The following is a 16,436-nucleotide window of genomic DNA, read 5'->3' as shown; positions in this document are numbered from 1 at the left end:
GAAAAAAACCATTGTTCCATGATGAATGTACAGCGGTGTAGCGGAGTGGAGCCTCTTCCTTCACAAATGATCCCTAGTCGAGGCACAGACACACTACCCAACAAAGATTAACTTTGAACCGTCGTCAAAAGTTACTTGCGGGATTAATCGGTAATTAACAGCAGCAGATACGATCTGCCGCTTTAAAAAAGAGAGATAACAGGGCTGTTGGCGTGGGAGTTGAGCCACTCTGTGTCAGAACTCTGAGTCACTGACTTGTTTTATTACAACAAGTGATAATTCACTTTGAGAATCCCTTTTACATTGATCCATACTTACTATAAAAGTATTGATCGATCAATTCATTTTCCACGCTCTCTCGTGTCTTCATCACAACAGTAAGCTTCAAAACCTGATGTCAAGTTTCCAGAGAAACACATCATTGCTGCTGTGATAGAGGGGAAGCCCCGCCCCTTTACCTGGGACCTGATTTCAGCCCAAAAATTGAATGAATTTTAAAGATGATTTTGCAAGTAAAGAAAGTCGCAGTTTGTTGTAGTGTCATTTATTTTTGTGTTAAACCGTTCAGTGAACTGCATCAACCAGCAAATTTAGCTATGTTCCACAATGTAACGTTATCTTACCTGACTATAACCTGATTCTACCTGTGTTTTATGCTGCGACTTTTGGGTGTGTTGTCATTCTAATTACGAAGTAAGAAGTAATTAGAAAGACAACACACTTATACTTCAACGGTTTTACGACACAACGTGACTTTATTGTTGTGCTAAAGTCATGGCACAATTAAAACGGGATCAAATAACCATTTCTCTATTTCCATTGACTACTGTACATCATTTTTTTTAAAAAGGTTTTATGGAGGTCTTCCGGAAGGGGCAGAACTTTGCCTCTCTAAAAACATCACTCTGAAATGGGCCCAGTACATTATGTTTGGAAGAATGTGTGTGTGTTGTTCTCCTAATTGGCCTATAAGTCACATGATCATTCTAAAACACATAAGAGGCCTTGAGCCAATCAATACGAAACAGTACCCGTTATCTCAATCTGTCTCTGTTTTTATTGCAAATGCAAAATAACTCAATCAAACTGTGATAACATATCTAACAAACACACACACACATAAATATTCTGTATAGGTTCATGTCCATGTACAGAGACTTACATTATGCACACACACACACACACACACACACACACACACAAACACAAAAACACACACACTAAGAAAGAGTTGCCGTTTAACAGCAGCACTTCCTGGAAACGCCAAGTCAGCCTCTGCAGCCACATTTACTGGAAGAAGTCTTCACACACAAATCAGTGCATACATTAACCTTCTTGTACACACCACACACACACACACACACACACACACACACACACACACACACACACACACACACACACACACACACACACACACACACACACACACACACACACACACACACACACACACACACACACACACACACACACTTATAAAGACACATTAGTGCATGTCAGAAGATTCAGAACTTTTGAACGGTGGTGCAACCCCCGTCAGTAGTATGTAGGTTTTACACCTGTGAGGATAGCAGTATTATCTATTCCTGTATCTGTTTGCTGATGGTTAAGTGTCAGCTAGCTGGACTGTTTTAAACAAAGTTACCTAGAAACATCAGCCCTCCTTTCTTCTCTTTCCAAACTGAAAAGAGAAGTTGATTAATCAATTTATGGATTAACAGAAAATGAATTGGTAACTACTTTGATAATAGATCAGTCATTCATTTTTCAAGCCAAAATGCCATGTTTGATGGTTCCATTTTGTTCCTCGTCTTACATCAAACATACAGAATGTCTTCGGGTTTTGGACGGTTAGTCAGAAGAAAATACATTTGAAGAGATCATTTTAAGGCTCTGGGAAATTTGAATGGCCATTTTTCACAAGAGAATAATTAGCAGAAGATTGATGATTAAAATATTAATTAGATGCAGCCACAGATTGGAATGTGTTATAACATATCTGGGGTTTATCTCTGGGGAGACACACGAAATGAGAATTGTCACGAAAATGTATTGTCAGTCTTGATTTATGTTATATTTTTACAAGTCTGTGTACAGATTCATGTTTGATTTGACAGCAGATCAATTATTTAAATACTTTACACACACACACACACACACACACACACACACACACACACACACACACACACACACACACACACACACACACACACACACACACACACACACACACACACACACACACACACACACACACACACACACACACACACGTCCCCTCTCTGCCTCCATCCTTGTTAAACACTTAGCTGAGTTTACAGACCCAGCGGGGGGGGAGGGGTGAACCGCCCATGTCGTTGCCCAGGAGAGCTCAGTGTCTCTGGGCACAGAGAGGCCACAGAGCCCCCTGCCCACTCCTGGAGCTCCTGCTGTTCCAACACACTCGATCACAGTGGGACGCTCAGCACACACACGGACAACAACAACCTGTGCGTGTTCGTGGAGATAAATAAGAGACATAAACAGGAAGAGACAAAGAGAAAAAGGCGTCGCCGCGGCCTGCTGGCCAAAAAACAAAAAAACACACAACAACAGAACAAAAGAGGAAGACGAGGAGTCGACCGCATCTGAATTCTTCTGAAGACGGAAAAACCTCCATAACAGCAGCATGAAGTAAAGACATGGACAGCAGAGAGACTGAATGGGTCTGAGTGACGGAGACAAAGAAGTCCCAAAGAGAGAGAGAGAGAGAGAGAGAGAGAGAGAGAGAGAAACAAGGAGCGATCCCGTCGTCAGTCATGGTAACGAGACGCACCCCGAGGCCCAGACTTCAAATGTATATTTTTACATATTTTTACGGACCAGACAGCATCTTATATATGGATATGTGCAAATCCCAACATGAGCACGCAGCCTTACACAGAATCTATTTTCAGTCTACACACACACACACACACACACACACGCATCCCAACCACACCCATTATAATTCGGGTCTTTGAAGTTCCAACCTCAGGAGAGTCCCTGGTTAACACATCGCACGTCCTGACTCTTCTTCTGTTTTCTACACATGTTTAATCATTCGACCTTAATATAACTATTCTCTCTTTATTCTACTCAGTTTATATATTCATTTTGTATCATAACTTTTGACTCAATCCCACCTACACCGACCTGCTGCCACAAATACTCACTAGAGCACCACATGTGGATTAATCCACCGGTGAAAGTAGTCCCCAACAATTGCACATTTCCTCCCATTTCAATTACGTTGCTTTTAACAGTTTGTGACCACTTTTTAAAGATTTACTTCTTCAGTAGGAACTGATGGGCTTGAGGTGATATACTCATGGCATAACTGTCTTTTCCTGGTTTGCTCACTTAGTCATCATATCTACATCACTGATGATTATCTATTAATAAATCGCATTGCGTAATATCTTGTAAAAGCACCAATCAACCCTACAATATTGTCACAATACCGATATAGGTATTGACCCCAAACATTTTTTTTTCATATTGTCCAGTCCTACTTGGAGCGGAGAGCCAGAAACAGGAAGTCAGACAGCATTGAGAGACGAACTGTCACTTTTCATTGGATTGGTTTACAATAAAACTGTAGTTAAAGGAACACCATGCTTCTGCTTTTATTAGACACACAGGGAATAACCAAACAGAATAATTTAAGTAACGGAGGTTGCTGCAAACACACAAACAGACACACAGACACACACACACACACTTCACTTTCATTAATTATCAATTACATCTGAGAGGCAGTGTGTTTTAAGGCTGTTCTGCACAAACCTTGAGAGTCTTTTGTCAGCTGGCAATCTGTGTGTGTGTGTGTGTGTGTGTGTGTGTGTGTGTGTGTGTGTGTGTGTGTGTGTGTGTGTGTGTGTGTGTGTGTGTGTGTGTGTGTGTGTGCCAGAGAGACAGATGGTGATTTTGAAAAGGAGGACGTGGCCAAACATATAATAAACGATAAACTAGACAAAAGGGAGGGGAGGAGGAGGAGGAGGAGGAGGAGGAGGAGGAGGAGGAGGAGGAGGAGGAGGAGGAGGAGGAAAGTGGGTGGTGGTTGTCTTCTGCATGAACGAATGACATGACAAGCCTTGTTTGGATGGGGAGAGAAACATACGTCAGCTTCAGAGGTGAGGCGTTGAAAGGGCATAATCTATAAAGATGTCAAAATCTCTCTCATTCTACCCATAATCCTTTGTGTTTCAGGGTTCCTCCCCATGTAGTTGGCAAAGATCGCGTCCTCACTCCAAACCTGCAGTTCTCTTGTTCGTGAACATTTCAATTTTCAAGAGTCCCTCTGTCATTATTTGGTGCTTGAATCTTATTATTTATAGAACTGAAACAATTAGTCAGATGATAGAATGATCGATGAGCGAAAATACTAAACATTAAAGCTCCAGCTTCTCAATCGTGAGGATTTGCTGCCTTTCTCTGTTTCATATAATAGTAAATTGAATATAAGATGAGATAAGAAAAGGATAACAAGGTAGAGCACTACTGTTTCTGATTTGTCATGTTTTATTATGTAGCCTAAATGGACTAGGCTGAAACTATTCCTCGTTGTACAACCCTCTGTTGCAGACTGACAATAAACAATCCTTTAATCCTTGTGTGATTTATAGTGCTGTATAACGTAGAATACTGTTTCAAATCTTTTAATGCCTATCAGAAGGAATGACTGGTTTAAGTTCAGACAAAAATAGAAGAAAACAAGACAGAAATCACATATCACAACTATCTTAAACGCCTTTTATTTCACATTTCAGGACCCTTTTGGGATAAATAGATCCAAACACGTCGGCCATAAAAGCAAACTAAAAGTACAAAACAGAGCAGAAATGTATTCACACAGCAGACAATGTGTTTCTCAAACCTAAATCTCAGGTTGGTGGTAAACTGGCATTAATAATCTGGGTGCTGTCACGACATAACTGTGTTATAACGAGGGGTGTGATTAACTAGCTGTCTGTCAGTCTGTGTGTCTGCAGCTCATTGATTATGCTGGTTATTGTAAGCAAGCTGGCGTTCCATCCCAGAACCCCTTAGCCTTGCTCATACGACCATCTGTCTGCAGCATATTGTCTTCAGGGACCAACTGAGGCCACTGTGTGCGTTAGAGAGTGTGTGTTTCAGGGGATGTGTGCTGGTTTTAAAAAACAAAAAATAAATAGTGAATTTTGTAGACTACCTAGATGGAGTACTAGGGAGATCTCTCCCTGCTCTCCACACAACTCACATCATTTACATTTAACTCAGCTGAAGCTGCACACTAAACACTGATGGCTGGAGTTATCCTTCCAGATGTCCAATCACTTTTGATTTAGCTGCTCCATTGTAGACAGAGTCACACAGGATAACAGTATGACTGGCTGTTAACCTTGTATCAAAATTCCCAAACTACAAAACTGTGATTAAAGATAGACTGTATACAAGCTGTGGCCGTCTTGGATTTTGGCCGTCGTCATCTTGGTTTTTTGCAACCAGTTAACAGGAGTGACAGTATTTGGACTTCCAAGAAGTGACGCCAGGTTGAGACAAAGTATACAGCTCTTGAAGACCAGACCTGACAATCACAAGGTAGCCCCGCCCCAAAGTATACTCTGCTTTATGGTCTATTTGACACTAAATGGGACCATAATTAACTAAATGAACAAGCAATCATATCACAATTATACAGAATCAGTAGTATACAACTGTTATATAATAATAATATATATATATATTGGTATTGGATCAGTACTAAGCATTGGCAAATAGGCAAGATCAGGTATTGGAAATAGTATCGGAAAGGAAAAAAAGGTATCGGAACATCTGTACAGATATTTTAGTCTGGACCAAAGTGGGGCAGGATTTAAACCAAGCAAGAACAGGGCAGAAAACTGTCATCTTAACATCTATAAAGTGGGGTGGGAAAGATCCAGTGACTGAGGAAGAAATCAGACTCTGAGGCGAGGAAGAGAAGGAGGTCAGTGATGCTGAAACATCTAAAACCAGAAAACTGTAGCCACTAGTCCTTCCAAAACTCTGGAGGCCGATGTACTACTACCAGATATGATATGTGATACGATGAGCACAGGCTTCACTGGTCTACTGGGAAAACTGTGTCCTGATTATGATCCTAACTGCACTCCCTGTCAAACTCAGCCTACCCCACTTTATGTTCATTTTGGAAAGGTTTCATGCACCAAGCACAGAGCAAGTAATGAGTATTAGTAACATCCAGAGCAGAGTGTTTGGGCTAACCATGTCACGCATCTCAACTGAAAGTCATGGGAGATCAATCCCTTCATCCAAACATCCAGCGTCTGATGCACACAAATAACAGGAACTACTCCAAAGTAAAACATATTTAGTATGATTTCAAATCATTAGAGCAAAAGGAAAAAAGTAGACCTTGTTAAATGTGTGTTGGGGTTCACAGAACAGCATCAACAAACAATAGATTAAAAAGTTAGATGGGCAGAGATAAAAGTTGTAATGATTAGACGATTTACCAATCAAAATAAAATAAACAATTTTGAGTAATTTTTTAAGGCAAAAGTTAAAAGCAAAATTTCAGTTTAAGGATTTACAGCTTTTCTTGTTCTTAATCAAACGTTATTTTTGGGCTTTGGACTTTTGGTCAGAATTAGGGGCGTCAGTTATGATAATAGCCGTGATATTTCAAAATGTAAATATAGATAACACGTTTATAATATACATAAGATAATATCTTGTAAATCATTTTTTATGTAAAGTTACAGAAACAGACTCTCAGTCTCCCTACACTCTTATTAAGAGTGTAATTAAAAGACAACAAACACAATAAAAGTTAAAGATTAATGTGACTGATGGCATTTCATTTTTTGGACGCAATAATTGTGTAGTGAAAGTCTGATATTGTGACAGAATGAAAAATAATTCCAATGACCTCACATTGTGCTGTGCATTGTGACGGGCAATTTTCTGTGTTTTCTGATATTTTTGAGACTAAAAGATTAAACAATAAAACAGGTAAATAATCAGCAGATTTTACCAAGTCACTGGTGTACAATTTATTATTTTAATACTAAATAAAAAATGAAGTAAATTCATGCCATTACCCAAAGTATCGTATCGGGACTGAAAGTCATATCGATGAATCTCTAGTTAATTTGCCATGATACAAAATTTTAAGGGAACCTGGCATTTTTCAGTGACAGCTCAGAGAGTGAGTGTGTGTGGGTGTCTAAAGATCGAGTACATACAATAATCACCAACAACATGGACACTTGAGAGGCTTCCTGCGTGACTGGCCCCAACACACACACACACATATACAAAACAAAATCCAATAAAGAGCACATACACACGCACAGAGCTCTACCTAATCAATACTGACATGCACTACAAGGTCACATTAAGACCCCCAACAGAGACACCTGATGTTTAAGCTTTATCCTGCCCTTAAGGCCACGCGCACACACACGCCCACACACACACACACACACACACACACACACACACGCCCACACACACACACACACACACACATATATACACACAACCAGCCGGTGTGTTTCCTCTAACTTCTCTGCTGTCAAAAAGAAATATTTAGTTATTTGCAAAATGTGATGATTTCCTTTAAGCAGGAAAAATAAGAAATTCACTTATTAAATATAACATACAGATCAACTAAGATAATCTGATCCTGATTTTGGGGAGACAATTGCAAATTTCCCCGCTGCGGGACTAATAAAGGATTATCTTATCTTATCTTATCTTATTTATAGATGATCAATGTTAAATCCCTGTTATCGATTCAATTATATATAATACATCAATTAAACGGTATTAACTGGTGTAAATACTGTAAAATGTACTGTGGTTTTGTTGTAGTACTATTAGGTCAATAGGTGGTGCCTCTGTCTGTTAAATGAGATAAAGTTAGAGCACAGGTGTGTGTGTGTGTGTGTGTGTGTTGACCACTCTTAGCACTGTTAGCTCCTAGCCGCCGGAGCAAAAGATATGCTCTGAATTGCGTATCTAGAACCTTTAAGGGAAACAAGCACTTTGTGTTCATCATATTTTGAATACATTTAAATGTAAACTGTTGTACTAAAAATAAAACTGTTATACTACTTGCAAAGCACACACAAACATGTTTCTCTGCTAGCCACAATGACTACTTTTCTGAGCAGGAAACTAAACCTTCAAGTTGGAAGATTTTGTAAAATTTGAAATAAAAGGCCAATTAAGGACATGATTTCTATTTTCATTTGTAAATTTTCCATATACGCAGCCGACTTATGCAGTTGGCCTGCAGCGTAGCATAATGTTCGAGGTAAACAACAGCTTCTTTAATTCAGATTATCTATCGCTCACTGTGCAATGCTCTTAATTTAAGAAGCCATTTCCAAAAATGTAATTCCTCTGGTATTTTTTTATCAAGACACAACATCAACAGTCAAATTTTGTCCATCAACACCTAGCTGAATGTTATCCTAACCTGTTAGGGCTGGGAATCGATCCGAATTTCCTGGATCGATCCGATTCCGATTCATAAGGTCACGATCCGATTCGATCCGATTCGATTCGATATCGATCTATTTACAGACATAATGCAAATAAATACTGTCCCATAGACAAAACAGCTCCATGTGTTTGTGATTGTATCTGTGTACGTGTAAGAGGGACACAGAGAGAGAAGAGTCAAGAATCAAGTATTTATTTTAGACAAAAATCCAAGTATTATTTGAAATTTAAGTAACATATCCATGGCAGAATTAAAACAATGACCAGAACTAAACAACAATGACCAAATAAAATATAAATAAATTACAATTAAATGGCCCTCTATATTAGAAAACTTATTATAAGTGTGCTAGATGGTAATAACATAGGCCTACCCATGGCAGGAGTAAAACAATAGACAGGAACTAACCAACCAGCTCAGCCACAAGAACAAAGTGAAAAAATTATGCCTGACTGAGAAGAGTCCTAGTCTTCAGGAATTGTGTAATTTTTCTGGAGAAAAAGGAGCTGGTCAACATGCTGTGGAGTGAGGCAGCTCCTTTGAGCACTATATTTTACCTCTGTCTGACACAGTTTGCACACTGCTTTTGTTCTGTCTAGTTCGTCTTTGTCCTCGTAACGTCTGAATCCGAAGTTTTGCCAAACATCAGCCTTCATTCCAGAAGGTGATGTCAGTGGTGCCGCTTCAGCCATCTCGCTAGCTTAAGTTTCGGTTTCGTTTAGCGGGCACTCGCTTTTTATAGTGCGCCTTGCGCGTCAAAGAAAATAGTGCCTTTAGTCACCTGGAAAAGATCGATCCAGACATTTTTGGATCGATATCGTGCTTTTTGAGCGTGAATCGATATCGGATCGCGGATCGATTTTTTGAACACAGCCCTATAACCTGTAATGAAACGACACCCAATGTTCAAGATATGAAGGGTATATGGCCATCATTAAAAAACGCATGTTTTCCTCTCCTCTTGGTTTATGAGACTGCGCCTGTGATTGGTCGGAGTTGAGCCACTGTCTGCTAAGACCCGATTGGTTTTTAACAAAAAGCAGAAGAGCCGGAGTGAAAATGCCAGGAAGAAAGATGACAGTTAATATTGACAGTTAACAACTTAATGACCCTAGGATTTAAAATCGACATTGGCTTCATACTCTCACAAGCATTTAGAAAAAAGATTTTAGCTGCAGCAGCCATAGATGATCAAGCAGGACTGTGTAGTAATAACTGTCAGAATATTCCGTCACGTACACAAATGGAACATGAATGTAAACTCAGTCCAACAAGGAAGGCCAGAGCAATACGGAAATCCTTAAACCATTATTCAACTAAGCCCTGCTGACACAACAGCAGAGGTCTGAATCAGCGGCTTTCATTGGTCAGCGTTGACTCACTGCCTGTGATTAATTGGGATGTCCCGATCAAGTTTTAATGTCGGCAATTATAAAAACGTATTTACCTAAATGTTTACTAAATATATATCTGACACTTTGAAATACCATTTATAGCCCACTATGAGCTACTTGGTATAAATACTGAAGGTGACATTATTGATTATTATTGAAAGAGTGGAAGAAAACAGCCAACAGGCAAAAGATATATAAAGAAAACAGAGATTAAAAAACATTTTAAAAAGAGGACTGCACAAGACGACAAGACAGTTGAAGACGCTCTCCCAATGCCAGTGTCAGGTGTTTCGACGCAATCCCAGGGTGCATTGCAAAGCCTTGAGTGACAAGTCCATCCTCTAAATGATGTTAATAGGCTTAACACACACACACACACACAAAACCATCAGAAGTCCAGTCAGCAACAATGATTCACACTCTGCTCTATACTGTTCCATGATTGAAATCAACACACACACGCACACACACACACACACACGCACACGCACACGGCAGTTGGAAAAGCATAATGTGAGTCATAAACATGATAGATGCAACACACACACACACACCCATTCACGCTGCAGTGGAGATAAATCAGTGGTGGCATCCAATAGCTTATAGAAGAAGATTCTTACATGTTTACTACAAAGCTGCAAGTGTGTGTGTGTGTGTGTGTGTGTGTGTGTGTGTGTGTGTGTGTGTGTGTGTGTGTGTGTGTGTGTGTGTGTGTGTGTTCCCTATACATGGTATATAAAAGGTGGAGGAGGGTGTATCCTTATTTACAGCTGGATGTCAGCTCCCCTACTCAGCAGCTCCCGTCTTATCTTCAGCTTAGATCTAATCTGTAGGTCTACCAGCCGTTTCGGCCCGCCGACAGGCCAATATCACGACTAAATCAATCTTATGCTGTATTAATATGCAAGAAATAGAGCCAACACAGAAATACCAAGAGCTGCAGTTCCTCAAATGGCCAATTGTAACTCTTTAAACTGTGAAAGCAGCTCTCTCTCTCTCTGTGTCTCTATTTCATTCACGCTTATATTTTTTGTCTTTCCCTTGTCACGCCATTTAATCCGTCTGTAAAGATTTCTTCTCCCAGCTATTTATCGTGTGAATGTATGTGTGGCAGAAGGAAAAGTAAAAATGTAAAAAAAGATGAATCTGTCTGGTCTGAGTTATCCAACAATGAGAACAAATAGAAGAACGAGACAAAAAAGAGGACAAAGTAAAACGGAGTAAGAGGAACAGCGGGAGCCACGCTGAAAGAAACTCAAAGTAAGAGGAGAGAGAGATACTGACAGAGAGAGAGAGAGAGAGAGAGAGAGAGAGGGAAGGGGGCATGAGGGGGCCAGAGGAGAATAAAAGAGTGAGGGATCAAAGAATAGAGAGAAAGCTGAGTAGCAACATGAGTCCACTGGAATTCAGGCAAAACCCTCTCTCTCTCTCTCTCTCTCTCTCTCTCTCTCTCTCTCTCTCTCTCTCTCTCTCTCTACTAAATAGAACTTAAACACATCATAATGTATCTAAATGCAACCTCTGTTAACGTTAGCTGTTAGTTCAGTTAACACGGCTGCTAACAGCTAACGTTAACTAGCTCTCCTCCTGCTGATTTCAACACAGATTTGTTGTTCACAACGTAGCGTTCTCAGGAAAATGTTCTATTGAGCTGAGACACCAGGGCCTCATGAGTTTAAAGCCCCGAAAAGAAAAGTACATAATGTGTCCAGAGTTTTGGCATCGCCTTGCTACCGAAGTATCTGTTCCCTTGTCATCCCTAGATGTGTTTACTGTAGATGTAGATGTGTGTGTGTGTGTGTGTGTCTTATATTTTGTATAAGGTGGAGTGTGTGCTATAGCTTACAAATGGATGTCTGATGCACATAAATTGGGGTGTGCGTATGCGTGTGTATGTGTAATGTGATTCCTGGTAAAGCTAGAAACAGAGCATCATCACCAGCAGCAGCACGACGCTACACCAAATAAGAAAAGAGCAGAAATAGATTTCACGGCTCACTTCACACTTTCACCCTCTCTGTCAGCAAACACATTTTTTCTGTTTCTGCAAGGATGGCGATGCATCACATGATCAGGACTGATAAAGACCACAGACTTGTGCCTGTATACAGGATCGCCAACCACACAAAGTTAGACTGAACATGATATAGTGAGGAATCCAGGTCTTGGATTTGAGGAATCAAGTGGACTGATTGTTGATTATGTTTTTTGGCAGTGCAATTTGTAATATCTGATATTTATGATATTTGTGGGAGACCAACATGAGAGCTAATACTGTAATAAAGACAATGTAAACCTAACATAACTTGAAAAGATCCTTAAATTGGTGAGTTAGAAGTTAACGCCGTATTTTGGAGGGAGGTTAGTTTGCCACGAGTTTGATTCTCTCGTGATCGTCATTTTTTTTTACCTATTTTAATAAAACTTGTTAAAATCACAACTTGTCAAAACAAAACGAAAGAGAAATATTAAGTAAAAGCAGCAGGTTGATGAACAAGCCATTGCTGTGCAGAGTTTTCACAGTTTAGTTTCTATAGCACGAACAAATAAGCTAGCAAGGCTAGCTAGCTATCTAACCCAGTGATGCTGGCCGTCTCAGTCAGCGACGTGTCCCTCCCTCCCAGGCTGCTGGACTACAGTGGTACAGTGGGCTATGCTGCAAATCAACATGCAGGACTGCTTCATGGTATTACTGGATTTATTTCAATGATTTCTGCATCAATGTGATGAAGCTCTTTGACTTTGAGTCATTTCTGTTTTATCTAAAAAGAAGTTCTCATAACATTATCAGAGAATGTACTGAAAGAAATAAACGTTTAAAGATTTTATCCTATCAGGCCTACAATTGTACATTGCAAATACTCACACAATGTGGCATTACTCCCAACACACACACACACACACACACACACACACACACACACACACACACACACACACACACACACACACACACACACACACACACACACACACACACACACACACACACACACACACACACACACACACACACACACACAACAATGATGCAGTACATAAAAAATACATTGCAAACCCTCAGAGTTCTCATGAGCCCACACACACAACCCCCCACCGTCACACACACACACACACACACACACACACACACACACACACACACACAGGTGTGCTTAAAGGTGGGGGTTGTCTCCATCCTGATCTACCAGCTGTCAGACTCCGCCCCGCCCTAGCCCCCATTACTATGGCAACCCCATAAATAATGGAGGCCGCAGTGCACGCTGGGAGCCGTCGGGCCACATCCCATCACAGCCACCTTACATAATGTGAAACACTCTGGTTTCTTCTCAGTGAGGTTTCTCTCTGAAAATGACAAACGATCCAATGAACCGGTCTGCAGGGAAACCTGCTCCAGAGCCAGGGAGCCCTTTAAAATCAGTGTTGCGAGGAATTAGAGAGGAAACGCTAATGTTTAATAAATACCCTTAGATTATCTTGGATAAACTGAACATTCGGCAGTTAGTAATTAACTGGCTTTTGTTTCGTCTTATCTAAGCTTTTTGTTTCGCAGATGTCAGCTACAATAAACTGAATGGGGAGAAATACACGGAACTGCCAAAGACACCAACAACTCTTTTAAAAATGTTGTAGAGATGCACCAATGTATAGCTCACTTTAGGTTTTGTCAGACGTTTAAAAAGCAACTGCAACATTGAAAACAAAGATGTCTTCAGATATCTCCAGTCAGAGACATTTTGTACCTCGCTTGTTTGATTTTGTTACTAGACAACCTAAGGGGCCGTTCAAATGTCACGTTTCTTGCGCCCTTAAATCCATTGTTGCTTTTTCAAGCGCTTATTTTTCACAGCGCGACCAGGGAACGACAGCTGCATTTTAGTTCAGGACTTTCCCGGAGCTTTACTGTCCGTCCCATGGAGTATTTTACTTGCTTCAACCTCTACGTCCAAGGACGTCACAACATCCGGTCGCAATTTCACAGACAAATCGAGCAGTAAAGCTACTTTGAGTGATTTACAATTGCTGGAAATCCATTTTTCCTTTTTTTGTTTAGTCAGTGTGGCTTACTGCTAAATTAACACAACTTCATCATCACTGTCATCAGCAGGCGCATCAGTAGCGCAACAAACCCTCAGATAATGTGATGAAAGCAGCATGGCTGGCATGTGAACGGCCCCTTAGTTGGTCAACATATTCACTGATGCATACCAGATTTAAAGAGGAGCTGCACACTTGAACATGTTTTTTGAGCTGTAAACTAAGTGACTGTGATGGAACACATAAATGCTGATGTTAATATTAAAAATGTTTAATCAAATTTATGAAAATCAGCATTTCATGGTTTATGCTTTTATATCTCAACGGCCAGGACAAAGGTAGAAGCAGTACAGCCCTAAACAGTGGTTAACATTTTAATATGGGCCTTGTACTCTCAACCAAACTGGCACAAAGTCTGGACATGCTCATGTTTTGTCACAGATTATATCTGTCTCTATTTTCAGTCCTTAAACTAGACGGATAATGCTTCATAGAAAATAACCGGTGGCGGCAAGTTGTGAAGCACAAAACACACAAGGAACTAAAAAGGGTTCACAATTCACGCGCTGGCAAAAGTTAAAATAAAACAATTATAAGTTATCATATTAAAGAAAACTGTAACTTAGCTTTGAGGAATAATAAAGTATTTAATTCCACTTAACACCAGCCAGAACATCCAGCAACAAAAACATATTGTGGCCTTAAAGGTTCACAGCACCTGATACTCAAAGAGAGGTTGTGTACGTGTTTTTTCATTTTTTATTATTTGGAGCCATGTCATAGTGTAAACCAGAAATTGACTTGGTAAACACAGGCTTAAAGGCCACATTATCTGAATAAAAGTGCTTGTCTTTTTTGCCAGAGTCCCACACAGAATCACAGCAGCCGACCTTACCTGTGAACGTCGTGTCTGGGTGGCTCCTCTCACGGAAAGGCGACGAGGCAGCTTGGATCTGCAGCCTGCACACAAACACACAGCGGCGGCCATTATTACACACTGCTCATCACATTGGCTCTCTCTCTCAGACGAGGTCCAGCTCAGCGTCATCTGGGATATCACGCTTTTTGTCAGTATAGCATTATAGGAACTGTCATTTATATATATTTCATTACAGAGAGCAAAATGCTAGTGTTTTTTAATCAAATCTCCTTTTTTTAACAGTCCTGCAGTCAACAGTGGAGAACTTTCAACTTTTTTCAAATGCACTATATGGTCAAAAGTATGTGGACAGCCCTGCTTCCATGCACAGTCCATAATGATAGATGGAAAAATGAGACCTATAGCAAAAGTCTATTGATGTATAGGAGCCGAATGCAATTATGCTTTTGGGGCGACTGCGGCTCAGTGGTAGAGCTGGTTTGTCCTTCAATCAGAGGATCCGTGGTTCGATCCCCGGCTCTGGTAGTCCATGTTGATGTGTCCTTGGGCAAGACACCCCAATGAATGGGTATGAATGATCCTGAGTCCTGATGGGCAAGTGGCACCTTGCATGGTAGCCCCTGTCATCAGAGTGTGAATGGGTGAATGATGACTTGTAGTGTTAAAGCACTTTGAGTGGATGACTAGAAAAGCGCTATGCAAGTACAGTCCATTTACCATTTTATTCATTGTTCTTTATATGTTCGAATGATATTTAACAAATAATAAATTGCTACTTTTCTTAATATATTGTTTCAGAAAAAGATGTATTGTACCTGTAATGCACTTAGAAATAATAATAATAATAATGGTAATAAAATAATAACAATCGTAATATAATAATAATAATCAAATCATTTTTTTTTATAAATTACACATTTTGTTTGTAAAACGCTTTTTCAAACTCCAAGGTATAAAAAAGTGAAATACAATTCTATGTGGATCATTTTGTGGACTTTGTAATTTATGGAGAAAGAAGGCGGCTTTTTGCCTTCAAAAACTTTATCTTAAAAGTTATATTGGTATGAATAAAAGTAAATTTAAAAACAAGACCAAGACACTTGTCGTTAAGGACCTGCCTGTGTGTTTCAAGGCAGACTTTAAGAGAACTGTATGGAATCCCCTTCAAGTACATTTTTTTAAACTGGGCTTCTACTCTAAGTATTCCTGCCTTTCCTAGCAGATGGGGTCCACATGCCATCAAACAAACAAACAAACAGAGTGCTGTTTCATAAGAGAAGAGGAGGAGGAGGATGTTTGTGTCCACGGCGTGTTGGTGTCATCGGGGGCTCAGGCGAGGCTGAACAGGTGACTGTTTGAGGGGGAGACAGGGAGGACAAACAGAGGGAGGGCAGCAGGAGGTGAGAGTGACAGCCCTGCAGCTGTCCACACATTTACACCTGACTGTGAGAAAACACACACACACACACTGCAGTGACAGCCGACCCTAGCTCTGGTTTACGGCTTACTGAGGTGTTGCTAAACGCACATTAAAACGGGCTACCGCGGCAGGTTGCCAGCTGTGTGTGTGTAGCTTCATGTGGTGTGAGGGTTATTTCAC

General features: G+C 40.3%; 1 protein-coding gene across 4 annotated transcripts in view; it reads right to left on the bottom strand.

Annotated features, from left to right (window-relative positions):
- pak1 (p21 protein (Cdc42/Rac)-activated kinase 1) overlaps positions 1 to 16,436 on the bottom strand; it is a 53,833-nt gene that overhangs the window by 25,199 nt on the left and 12,198 nt on the right. For all 4 annotated transcript variants that reach the window (XM_054622224.1, XM_054622167.1, XM_054622440.1 and 1 more), the window contains exon 2: positions 14,852 to 14,916. The gene's annotated coding sequence lies outside the window, so the exon portion shown is untranslated. The remainder of the gene's footprint in view (positions 1 to 14,851; positions 14,917 to 16,436) is intronic.

The sequence above is a fragment of the Anoplopoma fimbria genome, chromosome 1 (assembly GCF_027596085.1).
Source record: "Anoplopoma fimbria isolate UVic2021 breed Golden Eagle Sablefish chromosome 1, Afim_UVic_2022, whole genome shotgun sequence".
In the NCBI taxonomy this organism is placed as follows: Eukaryota; Metazoa; Chordata; class Actinopteri; order Perciformes; family Anoplopomatidae; genus Anoplopoma; species Anoplopoma fimbria.
This window is presented reverse-complemented; position numbering and strand designations above follow the sequence as displayed.